This window comes from Lethenteron reissneri, chromosome 15, assembly GCF_015708825.2.
Source record: "Lethenteron reissneri isolate LAM-NWPU_2019-01 chromosome 15, ASM1570882v1, whole genome shotgun sequence".
Lineage (NCBI taxonomy): Eukaryota > Metazoa > Chordata > Hyperoartia > Petromyzontiformes > Petromyzontidae > Lethenteron > Lethenteron reissneri.
The window spans coordinates 1,698,915-1,722,197 of record NC_083793.1 but is presented as its reverse complement, the minus strand read 5'-3'; the positions used below and the strand labels follow the sequence as shown (position 1 = coordinate 1,722,197).

The following is a 23,283-nucleotide window of genomic DNA, read 5'->3' as shown; positions in this document are numbered from 1 at the left end:
CGTTTATAGCCTTTCCTTTTCGTGTGTAGTTTGTTGTCCTACGCCCGCATCTTGGCTACGTACGGTGCGCGAGAAGTTCAACACACACACACGTACAAGTGAGACGGGACCTCATTGTAAACTCGTCAAATCGTAGCTAACCCTCCCGTTCATTTATCGACAGCTCAATTAATTTAACAACTAATTGAGTGAGTAATGGAATGTCGCGGGCTGAATGTGCCACTTGCCTGATTGATTATTTGATTAATTAGCTGCGTGTCCCCGTTGTAACGCTTCATTGAGAAGGACCGTGGAAATTATGGGTTTATTCGTAATTCGCCCGCCGTTTTGTTTGACTTGCGACGTTTATTTATGCCGCGCACTCGCAGGAGCAGGTGCAGTTTGTCCCGCTGATCATTGAAAACAAAGATAACCTCAAAAATAAGGTACGAACGTGGAAGCGCTTCAATGGCACAGGAGGCGCGTGTTTCCCCAGACAGCGTTGTCATCGATGTCGATGAGACGCGCCGTGACTTGGCGCAACAAACAGTTGCACAAGAGGCTGATTGTCCAATGTAAACATCCAGTGTCTGAAATAGTGGAGTTTTAATGGTCCTCCTTCATGGGACATTGACCCTCTAAGCGGCAGGGTGAAGTATGCTGCCTACTGTCAGGAGAAGGCAATGTTTTGCATTCATTTGTCATGGCAACGGCAGGATCTGCCTGTGCTCTCGGTTGGATTATTGCACGAGTGCGCCGGTTGGCAGGAGGTGACGATCCCATGACTTCTCAGAATCTGCCCGCTGCAATTACGAACAATCACAAATGTCATGTCGTGCACGGGAGGAGGTGGGCGGGGCTTGGCGACATCATCGTCGGCCGCCCTCTTGCTGGGCGTGGCTCGAATGGGGGTTTCCTGCCTTCGGCACGCAGGAAGGCCTTGGGAAGGGGCCTGAGTAATCGAGTCGGTTACAACATTTGATTGATGCCCGCCACAGCGCCTGGAGAAATCTCTCGCTCGCGAGAGTAGAACACTGCCGCTTCACACACGTGTCAGCAACCTGCTGGCTCTCGCTCTCTCGCCTAATGAGCCATGTCCTTGCTCAAAGGTGTCGGTAATCACGGCCTTTCTTCCATTCAGCTCCGTCAATTATATCACTCGACTTTGCATGGGATAACCCTCGGTTGCATCCAACTGTTAAAATTGCTCGCGTAACACTAATTCGCTCTCTTCCGCAGCTCCAGAACAACATATTCGCACTCTCGTTTCCAAATAATTTCAGTCGACTCGTTTACTTAATCGGACCTCATCGTTACAGCCATCGGTGTCGCACACCTCCGGCGGTGGCCCCTTACTGAGACCGTGGAGGAAATTCCCAAATCCCCACGGCATGGCATCAATCATCAAAATCTCTCCTCGGGGGGGGAGGGGGTGGGGGGGTGCGTAAAATGAGCACCTCCTGACGTGGCTGCGTCGTTCCGTGTGGCAGGACGGCGACAGCGCCGTCGTTGTTGCCGCTGCGCTTCGAGAGGCTGCGCCACCCAAACGGGGGGGGGGGGGGGGGCAAGAGGATGAATCGATGCCACTGACGCTCCAGCGCCAAATGTAAATGAGCAACGCCCATGCTCGCATGATAACTGCATCATTCAAGGCCACGCGCGCACACGCACACACACACTCGCTCGCATTCACGGGCCGGCGGAACGCGAGTAAGCTCAAGGCTAAATAAACAAGCCTGTGTACACAAAGCGAGCGGCACACGTGCGGCGACGTGCATGAGCGCCGTTGTCTGCGGCGTATCTCGTGCACCTTGTTCACATAAAGTCGTGGGAAATGGGCTTTCACCTGCTTGAGATAGCGCCAAATGTTAAGAGTCAAAAGTCGAAGTGGTGCCTCCATTCGCAATGAGTGTTCAGCAGCTATGCACTCTCATGTGTACATCTCCACTGGTCGAAATTCCTCGTTCGTGCGTCCATACCAAAGCAACTTGTTCGCTGCCCAAAAAAGAGTACTCTCGTTTTATCTCCCCAAGAAATGGAATAGACTGATTATTTACATAGAGACACATTTGTATGTATATATGTAAAGTCACGTAGAAGGGAAATAATAAAATAATAAAAATAAAACATAAATACAATTCTCACGACGTTTCGGCCACAACGCAAGCAGCCGTCCTCAGGTGAAGAACAGGTCTGTCGGAAAGACAGCGTCTGTTCTTCACTTGAGGACGGCTGCTTGTGGCCGAAACGTCGTGAGAATTATATTTTATTATGTTTTATTAGTATTATTTTATTATTTCCCTTCTACGTGACTTTACCGAAAGAACCAAGAAGATGAATCCCTGCAGTCACGAAAGCTTTAAATCGAAATGTATATATGTACTTTATAGATATATATATGTTCAATTATATATATTATACATCGAGGTATGGAAGGAAGCTAGACAACCCCTTGGGAACCCATGTAGAATAGGGGGAGAACCCCACACAGACCCCATACAGAAAGGGCGAACCTACGTCCTTGTTCCTGTGAGGCGCAAGCTGTTAGCAAATTTGGGAAGGTGGATTTCCCACCACTGGCTCACGGTTGCCAGTGGAGGACTCCGCAAACGCATTTATTTTCTGAAACGGAATTCCCGAAGCCATTTGTCCAAACGCTAAACAATATTTCCGCGCAACAATGACCCTAACCCTCAACCCTCCAACGCAATGTTACCGCGTAAGACTCTTTCGCGTGATGCGCGGAACGTTTAATTATATTTCACGTCCGTGTATATTGTTCGAAAAAAAAAATACTTTATTTACCTGCTTACCGGGAAGGGGAGTTTACCTCGTGAACTGTGAAATATATCGCCGTGTCAGACTTAATGCCGTCACCGCTGCACGTGTAATTTCTCACGCGAGCGAGGCAATGACTCACTCAAATTGCCCGGCTCGGTGACAGTCCATTACACGTGCATTATGGACACAAATTGACTAAGCAGTGTGCGGCATGATCTGTTAGCGTAATCCGTCAATAGAATAACGCGGTCCCCGGAAACGGAGGCGGTGAAACAACGAGCGGGGGCACTCGTCTTGAACATTGTGAGTGGCGCGCCGAAATTCGCGTCGAGCGGATTTGGCGCGAGCGCTCGGTTCGATAAAAATGCGTCTCCGTGCCGCGCTCTGCTTGGCGGCTCGGTGGTGCAGGTGAGGCAAGTGCGCAGAGAAGCTGGTGGCCGTGGTTGATCGGAATAGGTAGAATTTGATGTAAAATATTCTCACAATTTGTAACTCATTGATTGCCTGCTTTGTGGGGGGGGGGGGGGGGACTAATGAGTGATGGCATCATGAACAGCAATGGTTGCGGGAAAATGTTCTGCTTGCCTTTGAAAAATATCGAATGTTAAAAAATATTGTTAATATTGGGTCACGGTTTAATTTTAAAGGGCATTTTACCCCGTGCTCAACTTAGCATAGCGCAGTGGTCTTTGTCTGTCTAGAGTCGGTGGTGGAAGTTCTACATCCTATGGAGGGGATCAGTATATCCATATGACAACCACTTCCAAACAATGGGGAGGCCAATCAATACATACACATATGCGAATACCTACAGACATCAATGCGTGTCTACCTTTAGGGAGATATTCAACATCAGATATCTTCATGTTCATCACCTGCTTAAGGCGCAATGCATTAAGGCTGTCATGTGTTTGACATACCACGTGTGGTACCACCAGGAATCCAGTGACTTGTTGGATCGAGGGCTGGTGAATCACGCACAGATGGAACCTGCATGAGATGCCCACTTGCACAGCAGTAATGTGGTGCCCTTAAGTGTCAGTATATGAATGGTGGTTTAGTGTTGTATCAATGTCGAGCTTTTGTGTGTTTTTATGCGTGCCAGTCTTTAAACAAAAACAGAGTTTGCTCGTTTCGTTTTTTGTTGGCGACCGTAGTTTCACTTGCTGCCTATTAAGGCTCTGATGGGATTGAGTGGCTAGCATCGCTTGCAACCGTACTGGTCTCCCCCAGTGATGGTGTTCACGCGTCACTGGATATGTCGTTTAAGCTGGAGTTGACCTAAAGAGGACCCATGCCAGATTCAAATAGCACTGGCCACTGAAGATTTGCATGGCCAATACATGAACCCAGATCTCCAGGATAATAGAGCAGCAATGTGCCCATCATTGTTGGTATATTTCACACAAAGACAACGATCCTCCCTATAATCTCTAATAGACTGTTGGATGCAAGTACTGTTCGCGAGCGCCTATGAAGGTCAACATGGCATACGAAGGTGCCGCCTTTGTCTCCCACATGATCATGTGTACACACCGTATCAGATACTCATTTAAGGCTGAGTTGACCTCGGGGAGGCTAAGAACCTGTTCAAATAGCGCTTGCTACTGATGTTAGCCATGGCTGGGAATCAAATTCAGGTCTCTGTTTTCATATCGTGGTACATTCTCCAAAGGCACACACACATAAAAGCAAAGATCCCTCTCATCTCCCCCCCCCCCCCCCTTTACAGACTTTTGGGGCAAGTGCTGTGAGCAATAACACAGACAAAGATCCCACATACAGCCTTAACAGACTGTTGAGGCAAGTGCTGTTAGTGAGCACCTATAAAGTCCGGTTGGCCAGCACCACGCCCGGCCACCTTTGTCTCCCCAGTGGCGATGTTTACACACCACACCAGGTACTCATTTGAGGCTGAGTCGACCTAGGGGGAGGCCCAGGACCGGTCCAGATAATCGTCACTTGTGTTAGCCGTCACCATGAATCGAATTCGGATCGCCAGGTTTATAGCGCAGCGTGCTGACCGCTCCAACACACACTCGCACACACACTCGCACACGTACACTCACACGTACACTCGCACACGTACACTCGCACGTACACTCACACGTACACTCACACACGTACACTCTCACACGTACACTCGCACGTACACTCACACGTACACTCACACGTACACTCACACACGTACACTCTCACACGTACACTCACGTACACTCGCACACGTACACTCGCACGTACACTCGCACGTAACCTCACACACGTACACTCGCACACGTACACTCGAACACGTACACTCGCACACGTACACTCGCACACGTACACTTGCACGTACACTCGCACACGTACACGCACACGTACACTCACACACGTACACTCGCACGTACACTCGCACGTACACTCACACGTACACTCGCACACACACTCGCACACGTACACTCACACGTACACTCGCACACGTACACTCAAGCGTACACTCACACGTACACTCGCACACGCACACTTGCACGTACACTCGCACACGTACACTCACACGTACACTCGCACACACGCTCGCACACGTACACTCACACGTCTGACTTTGCCAATTTACATATTGGCAATGGTGCCTTATATGACTCCATAACTCGCTCAGATTTAATGCCCGCTTTCCTCCAAAGTGCTCCACTTGGCTAATTATTCCAGTAAAATAATAATTTAATGAACTTATGTATAAAAAACCCGCATATTAATTAGAATATTGTAACTTATAATCGTAATATTTTAATAATAATATACATGTTTTGACTACCCCAGAACTCCTCAATGATTCGCAAAACTCGTTTTCAGGAGGGTCCTGCTCTGGGATGCTTGGCCAATTCCCTTTTCCGAATACATTTGCGTGGGTTAGGAAATCAAAGTGTCCCGGAGGAATCTCTCAGCGAGCGGGAGGAAGACCACTTACACTTCACACACACGTCAGCAACCTGCTCACTACACTGACTGTCTCGCCCACTTCATCTCTGCACCGTCGACTACCATAATCCTGCCTCCGCATCGCCGTACTGGAGGCGTGCGCCACCCGCGCCACCGTTCAAAAGCAGAACTAATGCCATGCGATCCACATTTATAAAGAGCGGATTGTTACGGAACCCTCACTGGGACACTGGTGAGCATACCACGGGCAATTCAGTACAGCCGAGATACACAACAGGGTTTGCTCAGTGCGTGAATTTAAATGTGATTCTGAGGCTGCGACGGTGAAATGCACGCCTTGATAAACCATGGAACACGTGGATAATGGTAACTTGGGATTAGTGAATGTTATGGGTGGGAGGGCATATGGGTGGGAAAGTAAGTGGGTGGCATTTTTATAATGCGGGTGGGGGGGGGTTTAGTTATTGTGTGAAAATAATAAAGCGCTCGCTCTCTCCACGAGCATTAACGTTCTTGAGGTTGTGCGCGCATGCATTCTGGGCGCTAATGGCAGTCGTCATGCGCCGGCGTTATTTGTCGTGTTTGTTGAGCGCGGGTTTCACCAGAGGGATTTTTTAATTAATGTCTGTTAAGAAATTACATTGTTCAACTGATAGTTCCTTGGCGGGGGAGATAATAAATATATATAAACATTTTAAACGACACAGGGAGAGAGAAAAATCCTGTTTCCCGGCAATACAGTCGGCATTATCGTCCTTTGGGGAAAAGGAGAAAATTAAAGGAGGTGTTGCATGCTGTTGTCTTGACAAAAATTGCACTCATCAACTGACACCCGCTCATGCAAATTGTAATTTTCCCCAAAGCGCATTCTGGGCTGGCTGTAATCAAGCGGAGTGTTAATAGTCTGCACGCATCGCTGGGTGTGCTCACGAATGATTGTGTTCTCCTTCCTGCCCGCTTGACAGCAAGCAGCCCTTCTGGGATCTCCATTGTGGATAGCCGAGCGAGCAGCAGTCATTACATAGCGGAAAGGTGGGGGTTGGTTGGGGGGGGGGGAGCGAAATATAATAATAATGTGCATGAACTAACACTAATCACACAACATATTTTAATATACTGGCACGTCTGTTGTATCGGGAGGAGTCTGAGTGGAGTGCCCTCCGTTTGAGGATGAAATGACGTTCCCTTTTCATGCCTTATGTGCTAATTTAAAATCAAATATCAATATGAAAGCGACACTGCCGCTCTTTAATTGTGCAAGAATGTATTTGTATTTTTTTTATCAGCACTTTAACACATAGGGCTGCTCTTTATTAAGCTACGGCGTAATTATCTGAAGGTAATCCTTCAGATGAAAAAATAAAACGTCTTGTATGTTTGTAGTGTATTCATCTGTTTTCTAATCTTCTCTTTACTTTTGCTTAATCATGTATGTTCACATTTACCTGTGCATATATGGCAGATAATTAAGGATTGAAGCATTGGCTTTGGAAGTATTTTTATGAAGATAGTTCGTGGATTGTGTGATCATTTGAAAGGCAAATGGTGAGTGTGTGATTTCAGCTGCTCTTGAAGCTGTGGTTACAAGTTCCATAACTCACGTTTTTTTGGTCCACACATACTTTCCAGCGCCTTCATAGCACCTCATACTATCAACAGAATACCTCTCACATCTGTATTTTACATTTGGGTCTGTCCCCCGGGGTCTCTACGCTGTCTTATTCCATCACCGCTTAGCCATAACCTATCAGGCCAAATCGGTTAAATCCATTTTCTGGTCGACCTTCAGACATCGTATAAGGGCCCTAGCGGTTTCAATTCGTTTTCTGGTACAAATTCCTCAAGATGTACGGCAAACAGTCATGTTTAGCAGTACATTGTTATATTATTTACCCGGGTTTCTCACGTGCCCCTCATCGCCCCCCCCACACACACTCCCACTCCCTTTTTTGCTTTTCTTTTTTCTAAACGTGCCCCACATTTGTCACGGGCCCCGCTGTGGGTCCGAGGCAACGCGTATCGGTTACTGGGCTCTGCCAGTGGGCCACGGCCGTGGCGGCGATGGACTCCGCGCAGCTCGCGCGTTCGTTTCACGGTGAGGAATTTCGGTAGCAGTGGCGCCTGGGACGTGTATTTTCACAATCTGGATCCACTAAATAGCGCAGCCTTGATGGTTTCCTCAGGAAGCCGGGCCACTGCTGAGAGGCAGGGGAAGGAGGGAAAAAGAAAAAGAGAGAATTATGAAAAACATAAAGTACAAGCCTGCAGGTCATTGAGACTGAGAAGTCGGTTTCCGGTTCGCTGCAGGGAAATGAGCGACGTATTGTCATTCGCCAGAGCGCCAGACAAACAACACTGAACATGCCACGGGCCCCGAGCTCAAGCGGTTGGGGAGTCGGAGAGAAAAAAACATTGCCGGGGCCCCGGCGTCGCAATCACAGCCGCTCGGTGCGATACGAAGAGAAGCAGGCCAAGGGCGGCCACTTACAAGGCGGCGCTTGTGCTCTGCAGGCAGCTGACCAATAACGCCACGTGGACGTGCGATAAGGTGTGATATTGATAATAAGTGCTATTTTCGGTGGGGGGGGGGGGGGGGGGGGTTCTCGCCTGCAACATTGATTGGGCAGCACTCAGGAGCCCCGCGTGCCAATGTTGCTTATTTGAGGCTCCATTGACCTGGGGTCGGGAGGCGGTGGAGGGGGGTGGAGGGGGGAGGGGGGGGAGGCCCTCGTGAGGTGAAGGATCCGAGTAGGAGCCGTTGGAACATTTCAGCCTCGGAGGTCGCCCCGGTAACTGCCACGAAGAACACGGCCACTTACCGCCCGGAATGGACTGGCGTTCGTCGGGAGGCTCTTTGGCCGCGCGCGCGTGCGTGCGTGCGTGCGTGAGCGTGCGAGGCTTGCGTTTGCGCGTTTCTTATGAACAAGGTTGTTGAAAAATGGATAAAAGGTGCAACTCATTCCCCCAGTGCCTCGTGGATGCAGCGGTCTTGGACAGCTCGGACAATTACGCTATTATAGTCACCCCATTGAGCCGCTTCATTGCAGCAAAATAGACTTCCCACCAAGACACGCTTAGCACTCTCCTCCTACGCCTCTTCTTCGTGCACAGCCCATGGGCCATCTGGGCAAAGCGACTCAATGGGAAGAGTACGACAGAGCGACAGCTAACCAGACGACTCGATGCATCTGTTGAGAGAGGTTTTAGAGCCAGCCGCGACCAGTTGAAATTTTATTCGAGACGAGGGGAAACCAAATACAGCAACGAGCATTTTTTTGGTGGTATGAAAATAAGAATAAATTGAAATGTTTCACATCAGAGAACTTTAACGGTGATATATTGTCAGGAAATAATATCCCTTCTCTCATGAGCAATTGGGCATCGCTCATCTCCCTTTGGCATCCCTGAGAAAGTTGTGGAAATTCTACATTACTGTGGCAGAGCACCAGTCTCTTGTTGGAACAACTACCGTTGACCACCCACAAAGTGGTCGTCTTTATTGAACCTACAAGGACGTCGGGTTCGAACAAACGTCCTTACCGGGATTTGAACTGGCAACCTTCATGATGCGACTCGACGTCGCTGTATAACCACCAGGCCACCCAGACAGATGAATGAGAAATTGTCGAGGTTTAATTAAAACGGTAAACATGGGCACAGCTACTTGCACAATAGTCACAAGAGTTGTCAGAAGACCAAGAACGGACAGTTTTGCTGAGCGCGCAGGAGAACTAACGCTGGAAAAATCGTGAGAAAGTAACAAGGGACAAAGTCCTCACTTAAATGAAGTTGTTCAGTTGTATATCTGCATTGTGCGCACTGGCGTTAAGTGGTGCCTGCGTTTCCCTTTACGGCGTCTGACTACATTATTTTATTTTCTCAACCCTCGCTCGGCGCCCCAATCCCAACAGCGCACACTTACTTTGGGCTAAGTCGACCTGGGGGAGGGCCCCCGCGGGGTGCAGAGGGCAAATTCATTCCGCTGAAAACGTCAGCAGGCTGGCTTCAGCAGCCTAGGGCTGCGTTGAACCCTGATCACCGAGATGGACGTTGATGTAGTCTTCCATAGACAGAGGGACGCTGCCACAGTGACGTATTAGCTAGCCGCACGCGGACTTCGCAAGCCAGAGGGCATCGGTTCCATTCCATCTCTTGTAATTGTTGACTCAATTGGGAGTTGAAACAAAATGGTGCAATTCTTTTTTTTGTTATGCCACCCCAGCCTGCCTCAGTCCACCCAGCAGTTATAAATGGGCACAACACCGACAGGTCAGACGTGGTGGGGTAAAGCGTGGGTATCCTCACTTCTTCCATTGAGCCGCTTCATGGAAGAGTAGACCAAGTACCCTCTGGGAGGGTTCGCTAGAGCTCCCTCCAGTGGAGATCCTTCCATCAGCAGTGGCGTGAGCAAGACATTTCAGGGCTGCACCTTATTCCTATATATATTTTATGACGGTCGGTTTGATACATTTTATAGTTCATGGAATACCATTTAGAGTCATTTAGGGGGTGCGTTAGGGTACAACTGTGTGCCATGCATATCGCATACCAGGTCACGTGACCCGGTGTGACTGTTTCAGGGCTCCTGCTGAAGAGGACGTGAGACCGTGAACGCTTGTACCTACCTACAACTCTGTGCACTGCACAGGTGTATGCGCCTGACTGTGATTGTACTTTGTATTCACGTGTTCCTCAGTGCTGTCTCCAACCTTGTCACCATCAGGTATTAGGAAGCCACTCGAACGATGCACTTTTAGATTCATATTGAAAACTAATCATCTCTTTAGAACTGACTTTTTCGTTTATTCGTGTTGTTCTTTCCCCTGATTAGCACGGTTGGCTACGTACGGTGCAAAAGAAGTTCAACATACACAAACACATTTTAGTAGTGTACTCTTATTGCTTTGCAAGCCAGGTATCCATCGCAAGAGACTTGTCCCAGCGAGCTGCGCACCTGGTTACAAATAAAGTTCGGGCGGCGTGCTGTCGCATTGTTTACACTCAAGTAATCAAGCAGCATTTGCTTAATGACAGGGGGTGCCGATGTACAATCAATTTTGATTAGCGTTAAGTTTCAACTCCTTGGACTGGGCTAGACCATTTCAAAAACAATCCGAGCACAATAATGTTTGCGCACTCAACCCACAAGCTCCAAGCAAGCCCCCTTTTCACCCTTATCTAAAGCACCGCGTGGATATTTTATAGGGGAGCGTTTGCAGTGAATGTACTTCCTTGGTCAGTTTATTTAGGGCTTGAGGAGGATGGTGGGGCCATGTGTTCGGCAGACACAGAAAACCCGTTATTACATCCAGGGTTGCTCTGTGAGAAGTGCAATCTTTCGTGCTAAATCGCTGCATCTCAAATATAATTAGCGGCATGGGAATTCAAGGGCTGGTTATTTTTCTTATTTTTTCTTTTGTTTTACAAGAAATAACTGTATTTGTACGCACACCCCCCCCCAAAAAGCCACATCAGGATATATTTTTCAGGAGGTCTCCAATTTCCGCCGTCGTCCTGTCCAAATACCAATAATCCCTGCCGTAAGAATGTGGAATTTCTAGCAATGGCTTAAGCCTGCCACGTCGAGAAGTGTGCCAGCCCCATTTTTCTCACTTTGAGCATAAAGACGCTTAGAATCCGACCTAATTCCGGTTGTTTGACCGATTCTGTTGCAATGTTTTTGTTTCGTGTGGGAAGAAACTGAAGTTCCCAAGGGAAAACAAAAATCCACAAATACGAGGCGGGTAACAGTGATCCAGTTGCTCCATCTCCACGGTGGCCGCTCTCTCTCTCTCTCTCTGTGGGATGTGTTGGCTGCTTTTGCTGCCATTCCATCACCAGTCTTGTCCATCGGCCGTGCATGCGTGTGTCACGTGCACGTTTTGAATGCGTGCATACGCGTACGTGTTTTAGAGGGTAGAGTCAGTTTGTTCCAGTGTGGGGAAACGCTTACAATGGAAACCGGGGAGTCAATAAAGAAGAAAAAGCGTGATTGGCCTTAAAATGGCTTTCTTGATTGCTTAGCTAATTACACGCATTCATAAATCTGCTGTTCTTACAAAGCTTAAGCTCAATCAACTGATTTCCTTGTCATAGAAACTTCCCGTGGCCATTGGGGTTGCACTGTTGTATATTTGGCTGCTGTAGATTTCCACGTGATAAGCCACTTCGTTGAGCTATCATTTGTGGCCAGGTCGCTTCTGCAAAACAAGCTGATAGGGCTCAGTGGGCCTTACCCAGTAAAACAATAATTCTAGTATTTGCCAGTATTACGTTTTTTTTGTGAGTAGAAGCTGCTTACACACACACACACAGACCCGCGGGCACATTCATAGACACACATTCTGCGAACATATTTACTGCAGCTTGATACGCAAACATGATAATTGAGTGACAGGTGTTGGAATCCGATGGCAGGAATGTTGTGGTAAGAGAGGAATCAGCGACGCGGAAGTCCCGAAGAGAATGTGTCGGGTGAGTGCTGCACAGTGCCGGATTATCCCAGGAGCACGAGTATCACGTGCTACTGGCCCCGCACTCTCAAGGGCCCCACGCAAAATGCTTTCAAGCTATCAACTCCGGTTCAGTGATTCTGCACTTGCTCTATTACAATAGTACTATACTGCCTTCAAATTTTATGAACGACTGGCTGTTTAAGGCTAGCGATTTGTCGTATTATCTGACTATATAGCAATTGAAAAAATACTTTACTATGCAGGTAATTTTTTTTTTATATTTACATTTTTATTTATTTAGGTCCCCTTTATAACAACACATGCTACAGGCCCCGCACTAGCTGAATCCGGCACTGGTGCTGCGGACACAATAAGGCGCCAGGGTGGAGAAAGGGACGTTACAGAGGCAGCCATCGGAGTGGCCTCCACAATTCCGGCAAACGAGAGGAGGGCATGACGGGCAGGAGGGTGGGAGACTGTGGCGTGGATCTTGGAGGTCGCGTCGCGATCAGCGCACTGCGCCGCGCCGCGAAGCCGGCGGCCTGGGTTCAATTCCCGCTCACGGCCAACACTGGTGACGATTTTCTTAGCCGGTCCTGGGCCTCCCCTAGGTCGACTCGGCCTCAAATGAGTACCTAGTGCGGTGTGTGAACATCGCCACTGGGGAGACAAAAGGGTGTGGTGCTGTCCACCCACCCCCTCGTGTGCCACAGTGCCGGCTTGCAGAGATGCTCCCTAACAGCACTTTCCCCAACAGTCTGTTGAGGCTATATGGGGGGACCTTTATCTTTGTTTTTAGAGGCCAACGTGCCACCTGCGCAGCAACTACAGGATGAGGTGCAGGGAGGGTAGAGCGTTGCCAAGACGTGGCGGCGGTGGCGGTGGCGGTGGCGTTGGTGGTGGTGGCATCAAGGGCTGTGGCCATGACGACGTCGTGGTCTGGCGTGTGCTAGGATAAGGAGTGATTAGACGTACGTGGGAAGCGGGGGAGGTTTGGCCTATAGCGAGAGATTCATTTCTTTGGAGGCAAGGCTCGCTTGATTATGCAGATTTATAAAACTCCCATTAACCCGCGGGGCTGCCTGGTGCCCAGTCGGCGCTGCAGGGTGGGTTCATGGACACGTGGGTGGGTTCATGGACACGTGGGTGGGTTCATGGACACGTGGGTGGGTTCATGGACACGTGGGTGCGTCGAGCGTGAACCCCCCCCCCCCCCCCCCCCCAGTTATGCGTGGAGTCTCTCCGTTGATTTCCCCCCTCACACAAGTTCTTGAAATAAAAATATCAAAATATCCCAAATGCAGGACCCTTCCGGAAGAGTATTGAGACTTTTTTTTCCTGATGAATAAATGGCACGGACATTGCTGTGATGTAATTTACTTATCACCTGAAGGAACTGTTGGCCAAATAGTAAATAATGGAATGGCTAGAAGAACAGCGGATGAATGGCATTGAAGATGCACATCATAATTTCACAAATATGCAAAAATACTACGTATAGTCCATTGTATGAATTGCCACTGTTAACTGTTTATGGACCACGTGCTCTATACCAATGGTGCTGCTGTTGAACGTACTGAATCATCACGGAATATGTGCACATGGTATCACAAGTGCATCTTGAAGGGCCCTCTTATAGGCCTATGCATTTCAAATCGACTGTTTTTGTTTTCGTTCAGCATACATCAGCGCAATATATCGTTTATACACCTCAGTAATATTTTTCCCAACCTCACGAAACGCCTTGTTTTTGTTTGTTTTGCTTTAATTTATATATTTTCTTTAAAAGCTTCTGTTGTTGGTGTGTGTGTGTATGTAAATATTCATAATATTCGAGCCGTTCGTCCTCGCGTTTGCTCGGTGTCCCCAGAATCTCCTTGAGCTGCACGAACGCTCCGAGCCGTGGCCCACAAATGCAGCTGTTGTTTTGAGAGCTTTCGCACAGCTTTACGAAATTGCCTTGGAAGTGGCAGAATTCGCAGCTGCATTGATAGCCGCGGCCCTCTCCACTGCCGACCGTATTTACCTTGGACACAGGCGAGCAGTGTCCACGCTCTGAGCTTGTCCGTGTGTGCGTGCTTTTTTCTTCTTCATGCAACCATCCAGTGGCCAATGTGTTTGCTTTGGATTTTGCGCGTAGGCAGACCCAAATGGCTTCGGGATTTTTTTTATTTTCCCTTTGAGAGTCTCGCGACGGAGGGGGCTTGCGCCGCTAGTCGCTGCAGACATTTCTCCCCTCTCGGCCGAGGTGAATGCCTCCCTCTGTGCCGCCACGCGAGACTCCGATTCGTACGCGATGCACCGGCGACATTAACACTCTCGCTCTCCGCGCTCAGAAACGCAAACGCTCGCCTTCGCCCGAGCGCGGCCTCCCTCGGACAAAAAAAAATCGCTCGAAAGCGGGCGCCCGCACGTGGCCCGAGACGCGGGTTTTGCGCGGGCACGGGTGGCCGGGCGTTTTGCGCGTTCGCCGCAGCGCCCAGATTGGCGAATGCGCGCGCCAGTCGTGAGCACGTCGGCGCAACTTGGACGACTCGCGGCCTCTCGCGTCGGGACTTTCTGCCGAGTTCGCAAAAAGGCGTCGGCGGAATGGGTTAAGCCGTGGCAGCTTTGTTTACCTTGGCAAGGAGCTAATAAAAATTTTCATCTGAAGGGGAAATGTACACACGGCATTCTTGTTTGTCCTGCATTATTAGCAGCCAAATCGAGGTCTTTGTAAAATTGTCTGCAGGCGCAGTGCAAACATGGAAGGAGGCTCTTGCTGTAGGAACGCCTGCCCCTCACGGCGAGGTCATATTAGCTGCCTGCAAATCATTTCTGCATTTTTCTTTTAAAATTCTGCGCAGAGCGGCGACGCACTTGGGGCCATTTTTACCGGCCCCTTAAACCTCTCCTGGCAGGTTTACGCCGAACCCTTCTAAAGGTTTGAGCGTTTGCCATGGGAAGTGAGATTTTCTTTTTACGTGGCCACGGGGCTGACAATCCGTTGCGGCTTAGTGGGTGGCGGCACAGACGCGTGAGCGCCCACAGAAAAGTCTGGAGCCTAGGACGCGATGAGTGACCTTGATGAAGAACTTGTGTTTTTTTTCTTTCTAAAACGGTGGCCCTTAATTGCGTTGCGCTTGGTTCGGTCATGTTCCAAGTCGTTAATCCCTGCCTGGAAGACCACGATGTCTTCAACTTCGACCACTTGTGGTAGCACACCACACAAGCACTTTAATGTCGCTGGCAAAATCACTCCACCTTTTGCAGGTGATTGTTGTGTCCGTGGAAGTGTGCGGGAGGCACTGGGAGTGAGGTACCATGACTCTGGGTTTTCCTCAAAATTATTCCCAAATTTCCTTCAAATTTTTCCTTGAGAGTTTTCCTATTTTTTTTGCCTTCCAGATTTTCCAGCCTATTTCTCTATTCTTTGGTTAACACAAAAACGAGGTGACCCTGAATGCCCTTTAAAACGTGACATTATTAATATATTTCTATAGAACGTGTTGTTATTTATTTAAAACGATGCACCCTTTGACGGTCCGTTTACCTTCCGGTGTCGTAGCGCTCGTCCCGTGTCAGGCCGTGCACTCTTTGGTCACCCCCTCGCTTACATCCCCAGCTGCGGAAACCCACCACAGAATAGCTTAGCTATGCAAACACTCGCTCATAACGGAGATCTATATTCAGGGTGATCCATTCACAGCTACCCCAATGATTTCCAATGATCCTCGCCACGTTTCCTTCAGATCTGGCGATTGATTGAATTTTGTGAAAGGGATGGCTCCGTGTCTTGCAGAGAGGAGGGTGGCGGAAGAGATGAGGGGAGCGTGATAAAAAGATGTATTGAGTGCCTTGAGATTGGTGAGGCGATTACGTAGAGGCATTGACATGTAACGCTGTCTCTATATAATTTCTGCATATAATATGTAGTGGGGTATCCATAAATGGATCGCCATTTTTATTCTAAAAAAATATTTGTAAGTGAGCAAATGCATCGGTTGGGGAAGTAGCCCTTCGCCAGTGCAAGAGGAGGTCGAGGATTGTGATTGACATTTGAATGCGCTCACTCGTGCCGTGGCGCTTCCAGAGTAAAGCTGTCAACAAAACGACCGTCTTGCCATACACATTTAGCCAATTGAAAACGCAAACCGTTGCGCCAAGCTCGCCAATATATACACATACGTATACATACATACATGTCCATAATACAGTTTTATTTTTGGGGTGAGATCGTGTGAATATATAAATGTGTCGTTAAACCCACCACCACCCGACACAGCCAGCCAGCAACGTTTGTCACGTTAACAGGACGTGGCCAATTCTGTGACGGGTGGTGGCGGGTTTAACGACACATTTATATATTTACGCGATCTGACCCAAAAAACCCTGTCATGGATGATATTGGTCGCGAAAGTATACGTGATGTACATCAATCAATCACACTATGTTTATATCGCACTATTCGTGCAAACAAATGCAATACGTAGTGCTTCACAGGCCTATTTCGTGAACTCATTGAGTCATCTCATTTCTTAAACTTCAAGTGACTCGCTTATGAGACTGTGCCCGGAAACGTTCTCTCCCCTCGTGCGTGGTTGTGTGACAAACCACTGTTTGTTGATGCTGACGGCTGGTGCTTCGTGGATTTGCTTCTAGACATGAGAAAAATTATCATTCCTGATAATGCATAATTGACTCTAACTACGGTGAGCCTTGTTACACGTCCACTTATGTATTTGGATGTGCTAACAGCAATCCTGTTTATGTGATTATTGTTATTATTAGAAAGCAATTTAGCTTGTTTTAAGTAATTTGTCTCTTTAATTGGATGCCTTAAAATTTGCGTGTAATGAGCTTTTGCGGTATTAGCATCACCGTTTACAAGTATTGATTAAATTCTCGTCTCCTGGATTTAAACACCCATGTCGCTGTGTTTGTAAGTAATTGCATGCGCGTACACACACAGGCATGCACACGTTGTGAAATAAACAAACTTACTGTTGTGATATGCTGTTTGTAAGTGAGCATGTAATTTCTAAATAGGGGAAACAAAACACTTCGCTCGATAGCTGCATTAGCTGGCGGCAACGCGCCGTAGGAATATGGACACCTTTGTAAAGTGACAATAAATAATAATATTGGAAATGTTAAAGTGAAAACGCGTTGGAATTGATAGCCTGTATTTGGCATTGGGTGGAGTGGTCTCACGGTGGGATAGCGCACTGCGCTACGAACCCGGCGAGCCAAGCCCGATTCCTAGCCATGGCCAAATAGCAAGTGATCGCCCCTCCTCAGTCACCAAGGCTGGCCAGCGTGGTCAAGTAGAAACGCCATGGGGAGACCTTCATCCAGTGGTGGATGACAGGGGGCTGTTTTTTATTATTTTACATCGAGCATTTTTGCAAAAGAATTTGTTTCGTTTTATCGCTCGCAAAATTATTCCGTGAGAAATTGGTCAAACATCGTTTGGCAGGACCCTCCTGAAGGTTTGTCTTGAGACTCGCTGAGGAGCCATTGTTTAACAGACTATCGTTATTTACAATGAAGAGCAATATGATTCAGTCCCTTGTTATTCCATTTGTAGAATAAGGCCTTTCTCTTCCCGTGTGCAATGTATGATGTTCTCTATAGATATCTGTACGTCAGGTTTATTGGACCATCTGGATAAATATATCGGTGAGCCCAACTTTGTTTAAATATAAATAAATGATTCGTAAAATCATTTTTTTATCAACTTAACCTTGCTCCTTATGTACTATTCAGATAATTAAATTATTAATTCCAGTAGTTCTTGTAATAAAAATAATAATGTTTGAGGTGTCTGGATGCTGTTCATATTACTAAGTGGATACAAAAGATTTTGTTCACGAGATATAAGTTAATCAATTAGAGTAAGTGAGCTAAATGCAGTGTGTATCAGTGTAATTGTAGGAAGTGGTGGGGGGCATCTATTCTAAAGCTCAAGGCCAACATCACGTGTCGAATATCTGAACTGGTCCTGGGCCTCCACTAGGTCATCTCAGCCTTTAGTGAGTACATTTGGTGTCATGTAGAAAGGTGAGCATTGGGGAGACAAAGGCAGCCGGGATTGGAGCTTGGCCACCCCACGCACCCCCTTGTGTGCCGTGACGTCCTCCACAGGTGATCCGCGCGCACAGCACTCGCCCCAACAAGCCTCCTCGAGCCTTTACAGGTGATCTTTGTCTTTGTATGAATGTCACGGGCATTACAGTGCTGTATGTAGATAACTACGCGAGAGAGTCGGCTTTAAAACGCAATACACACAGGCTGTACTTCGTGTTTTGTGTACCGTCGGGTTTTTGTGTTTTTTTAAACCAGAAGCCGATATAACGAATTCTGATAGTAAAGTCATTTCCCACTTTGTAACAGCAGCTGCTTGACAGCCTGCGCGAAAGTGCCAGGATTCCGTATTGCGGCCACGGCAGAGAGATATAATATACATCGTAAAGAAGAGAAACAAAAACCCGTGGCGCGCATGTGTTGCACAAGAGCTGAGAACGAGCCAAGCTGCCCGTAACTCGACACCAGCCAAGTAGGTTAATGAGTTGCAGAGGCACATGAGGAGAGGCTGGCCGAGGGGGAACACCGCCGGAGTGGGTAGTGCGGTGAGCGAGCGCCGCGCGTTGCGAGAGTGAATTTCTCCCATTTGGCGTGAGGTCCCTTTGGGCTCTGGCATGAAGGGAGTCCAGGTAACGGAGTCCCCAATCCCGTCTCTTCCAACAAATCTCCCCGTTAGCGCGCTGCACTTAATCCCCCCGTGCCCGTCAGCTCCCTCCTCCCCCCCACGCCCTATGCTCCCCGAGTCGCAATCTGTAGACCAATGCTCATTTATTTACCATACTTAAAGTTGCAGATTGCGTTAATATTCATTAAAAAAACGCATTTGCGTTATGTAATCCGAACACTCCGACTGAGTTGCAGCGTTAAGGCTAAATGTTAACAGGGCGAGGGAGAATGGTACGTTAAAAAAGAACACACTGTTTATATTAAAATTGAAAAAGTGTTCAACTCTTCTCAGGCGAAGTGGAGTACTTACTTTAAGCGCTGTCCTTCCACGCACCTTGGCTACGTACGGTGCGAAATAAGTTCAACGTACACACGTGCATTATCAAAAGGAGGTTGTTGTCGTATTTAACTCGGTGTTAATTTCCAGCCAACACTTCGTAAAAAATACAAATGGAAAATAAAAAAAAAACTCTCTGGCACTTTGCGGATGACTCGTCACGCAGACAAGAACTGTGGAAGACGTAACGACTCCATTTCAACTCAACTTTGTTTATTTTACCAGCTAAGGTCCCACACAGAGCTATACAGCTATTTTTACAGAAGCGGCTTGGCCACAAATGATTACTCAACCAAGTGGCTTATCACGTGGAAATTTAAAGCAGCCAAATATTCTTAAGCGCATGATGATTCTAAATGTTGAGGGAAAAACCGGAGGACCCGGAGAAAAATCCACGCGACCACGGGGAGAGAGACACGCAAACTCCAAATCTACAAGCATCGGGCTGGCGATCAAACCCACGACCGCCAGGCGAGGTAGTTAACATCTCACCACCACGACTCAGTGATTGATTGACAAACACGAAGCAGGGGGCATCATCATCACAGCGATGCACCACGCCGCTACCCCTGACGCAAACATCTGGCTTAATCGCCTCGATGTAACATTAAAGTTGCTCTCTCCTCATCAACAGCAGCCGTAGTCAGTAGAAGATCAATAGTACTCCACATTAACTTGAAACTTATTTTGAAACATGATTAAGCCAAATTTACTCCTGTACATCAGGATATCAGATCCCTCTTTTGTAATTGGGAATATTCTGCATTGTACCCTAATGAAAGACAGCTGCATCTGGTAGTCAAGCGTTCTTTACTTAATGATAATGCTATAATAATTGTTTTTAATTCACCACAGGTACAATTATTCACCCTCACTTGCAACTGAATGAATTGTGATTTAGGCTCCCAATTTCATTGAAGAATCGATTCAATGTCACACTGTGGGCGAAACGTAGATGCTGGACGTTGGAACCCATGACAGTAGCAGCCATGATCTATCCACTGCTGGACGAAGGCTTCTCCATGCCGTCGCCATCACTCAATGTTCTCTGATTCCACAATCCACGTCGCTCCTGCACATCTAATCACTCCATCTCTGCAGTGGCCATCCTCTCAGGCACATTGTCTCATTTGGCTGACATTCTGTCACTATCCTTCTGTCTCTGAGATACATTTGATATGTTGTATATGACTCTGAACAACTCTATAGATATATACATTGATGCGGTGGTTCCACACATCTGTAATCCTGAGCTTTGGAAGCAGGGTTGATGGATCATGCGTAGATTGTTATGTGCCGCAGGGCCCAGAAGTTGCCTCTGTTAGGCAGTACAGCAAGTAGGTTTGATGAACTATCCAGATATATGTTTTCCTTGTTAGGACCTCCCACGTGTGAGTTGTTTTTTTCAGTGACTTTGGTTTCTTCATTTAAAAACTAAAAAGTAAATTCTCACGTAAAAAATTATAAAAATATCGCAAGCAACAATATCTTCGTTAAAAATTCAAAACCTGGTCAGGCACCAACTCAGCCCATCATCACTTTGGGACGATTAAAATGAGTGCCACTTTGTGAGAAGTCAACACTCGTGCATACGGCGGGATGCTGGTCTCAGTGAGATGCGTGCCTCTGCTCTTTTAAAGTGGAATTTCCACCACTGGCTTAGACTTAGAGTCACCAACACAGGTGAGCAGGGAAAAACTTGGACTTTTCACTTTGTGGACATCAGATGATATCTCAAATGCAGTTTTTGTTTTGGCACAACAAACAGTATTAGGCTGCGGGGCAGCAGTTATCAACTGACCAAGCTGAGGGGATTCAATATGTATCTTTGACTTAAACAATTATTTTAAGTTTTGAAATATTTTCGATTCCTCGTGTGAAAGTATTTTAGTTGTTTCTCCAGATTGCTTTGCATCATCGCTGTGCCTTGTTTTGCTTTATTACTTTTTTTAGTGACCCAGGCCACTCTTGCAAAGTGAGGCTCAATCCGGTCTCTTGAATTCTCACCCGGTTCAACAACAGAAACGCGAGCTTGAAAGTCGTGAGAACACTCAAACCCAAGTTCGATTCTTGGCCACGGTTAAAACACCAGCGGCGAGCGACGTCTGAACCGGTCCTGGGTCCTTCCCTTCACCAATCGCGGCACTGACCAAAATGGCGAAGCACGGCACACAGGTCGTCTGCGTCGTGCAGATCCGACACCCGTCGCTCTGCCCTTGGACTGCGTTAGCGTCGACCCCCCTCGTGCCTCGCGTACGCGGCTTCCGCGGCAGCCGCTCGCCCCGTTAACGCCCCAGTCCCACTCGTGGGGGCCTCCGCACGTCACGTCTCTGACACCACAGGCAGGCGGGCAGGCGGGCGGGTTATCGTCACAACTGCCTTTCTCAACCAAGGCACGTGATCGGCTGTCAAAATACAGAAAGAGAGGCACTGCGCATTGTTCGCAACGCAAAAAAGGGGCTCGCACCCCCCCAGAATCGCTCTTTTTTCCATATCTGTGCTCCACCCCCCCCCCCCCCCCACGTGGCTTTTATGTGATACAACTATGCCAAGAGCTGTGTCCTCTCTGTTATACCCACCGCCTCTTTTGCAGATTGTAACACCAATTACGGCAACACTGCTCGGGGATTGTTTTTCAGTCTACGGGCTTTGTGTCGTGTCAAGATAAAAGCGCATTCCCTACAACATCTGAACAAAGAGGCACAATTAGTGCGAGTGTGTGATTCTTTTATTTATATATTTTTTTCCACCAGGGAGATTTGAAGTGGGGGGTTGTTTTTTTTCGTTCTCGGGCGCAGACAGCTGAGCTCTGTTCCGCATTAGGAGCGGTTGTTTCCCTTCTCGAAGTGTGGAATGGCCATGGCCTTGTTCCACCTGAACATAAACAAACAATTTTAATGCGTGGCCCCGAGTAAACCTTCCAGCAGCTTTCACTTCAACGGCATTCTCTCTGCATTTTTTTCTTCCTCCGTAAATCACCGTTCGTTCTCCAAGCGCAGGGCCCCAAAAGGTAAAAAAAAAATGCCAAGCGGCGAGCAACAAACAGCACGACCAGAGGGTTAATAACGAAGAGTTAACACGTTTCTTCCATTGAGCACGGTTATATGAATTTGGGGGCACGAGACTATGGGAGCGAATGCTAAAGTCGACCAGGAAATCAGCATTAAGAGAAGTGTCGTGACCTGCAGTGTTGTGCGTGAGTGAGTGGGTGGGTGAGTGGGTGTGTGAAGTAGTGGAGTGAGTGACTGGGTGAGTCGGTGAGTGTGTTGTTGGGACCTGCATTGTGCTGGTTGGACGCAGTATTTTTTTTTTTACCGGGTAAGGCTCACTGAGCCATGTAGCTCAGTGGGCCTTACGGACCCCCGAATGAGCGTGGTATCTGTGTATAGCTTACTCTTAATTGGCTTACACCTGGGCCTTTCATCTGGACGTATCAGATACGCTACGGTGCAAGTCTTCTTGTTTTTCACCACATTCTAAATATCCCTGTCATTGCTCGGCAAGCCGGCTGAAGGTGAGCACAGTTCACTCGCCTGATGCCCCCCCCCCCCCCTGCACCCCCACACGACAAAAACAAAATTCCCTTTCTCCCATCGCCCTCATCTCTCCTCCGCTCGCCTTATTTGGGGCTTTGGGCTGAAGCTGCGTGGAATGCTGTTGTCCCGGAGATGTTGGGAGAAGGGGTGCAGTGTCCAAACAGCGCACCGCCGCTCTGTAAACAGGGAATTGTCAGCCGCTCGAGCCACTCGCACACACAGCGCGGGCTCGTCACCGCCTGGTACGGAGACACGAGACGCATGCTGTTGGTACAGCGGGGATAAGGGCAGGGGGTTGATGGTGTGCCCTGCCTGCTATTTGTCTTGTTGAATAGTTCTGCATTTGGTGTTTGCCGTAGTTAAATTATGTTTTGTTTAAACAAAAAAAAGGTGGTAAATTTGTGCATCCCCGCAGTCAAAGCAGCCCCGGTCTGAATGACAATGAAACACTCAGGGGCCACCTCCTATTTACGGGAATTTGTGGGATCTCTCTCTCTCTCCCCTTTTTTTTGTATGATTTTTCCGGGGGGGAGCCAGCGGAACATTC

The 23,283-nt window shown here is 48.0% G+C and overlaps 1 protein-coding gene across 10 annotated transcripts in view; it reads left to right on the top strand.

Moving 5' to 3' along the window:
• The window catches only part of LOC133342575 (forkhead box protein P1-like), a 397,236-nt gene that overhangs the window by 144,649 nt on the left and 229,304 nt on the right, over positions 1–23,283 (top strand). The window contains exon 1 of one of the 10 annotated variants that reach the window (XM_061551776.1): positions 334–425. The exons of the other annotated variants lie outside the window; for them this stretch is intronic. The gene's annotated coding sequence lies outside the window, so the exon portion shown is untranslated. Of the gene's footprint in view, positions 1–333; positions 426–23,283 lie in introns of those variants that run through there. 10 annotated transcript variants of the gene reach the window in all.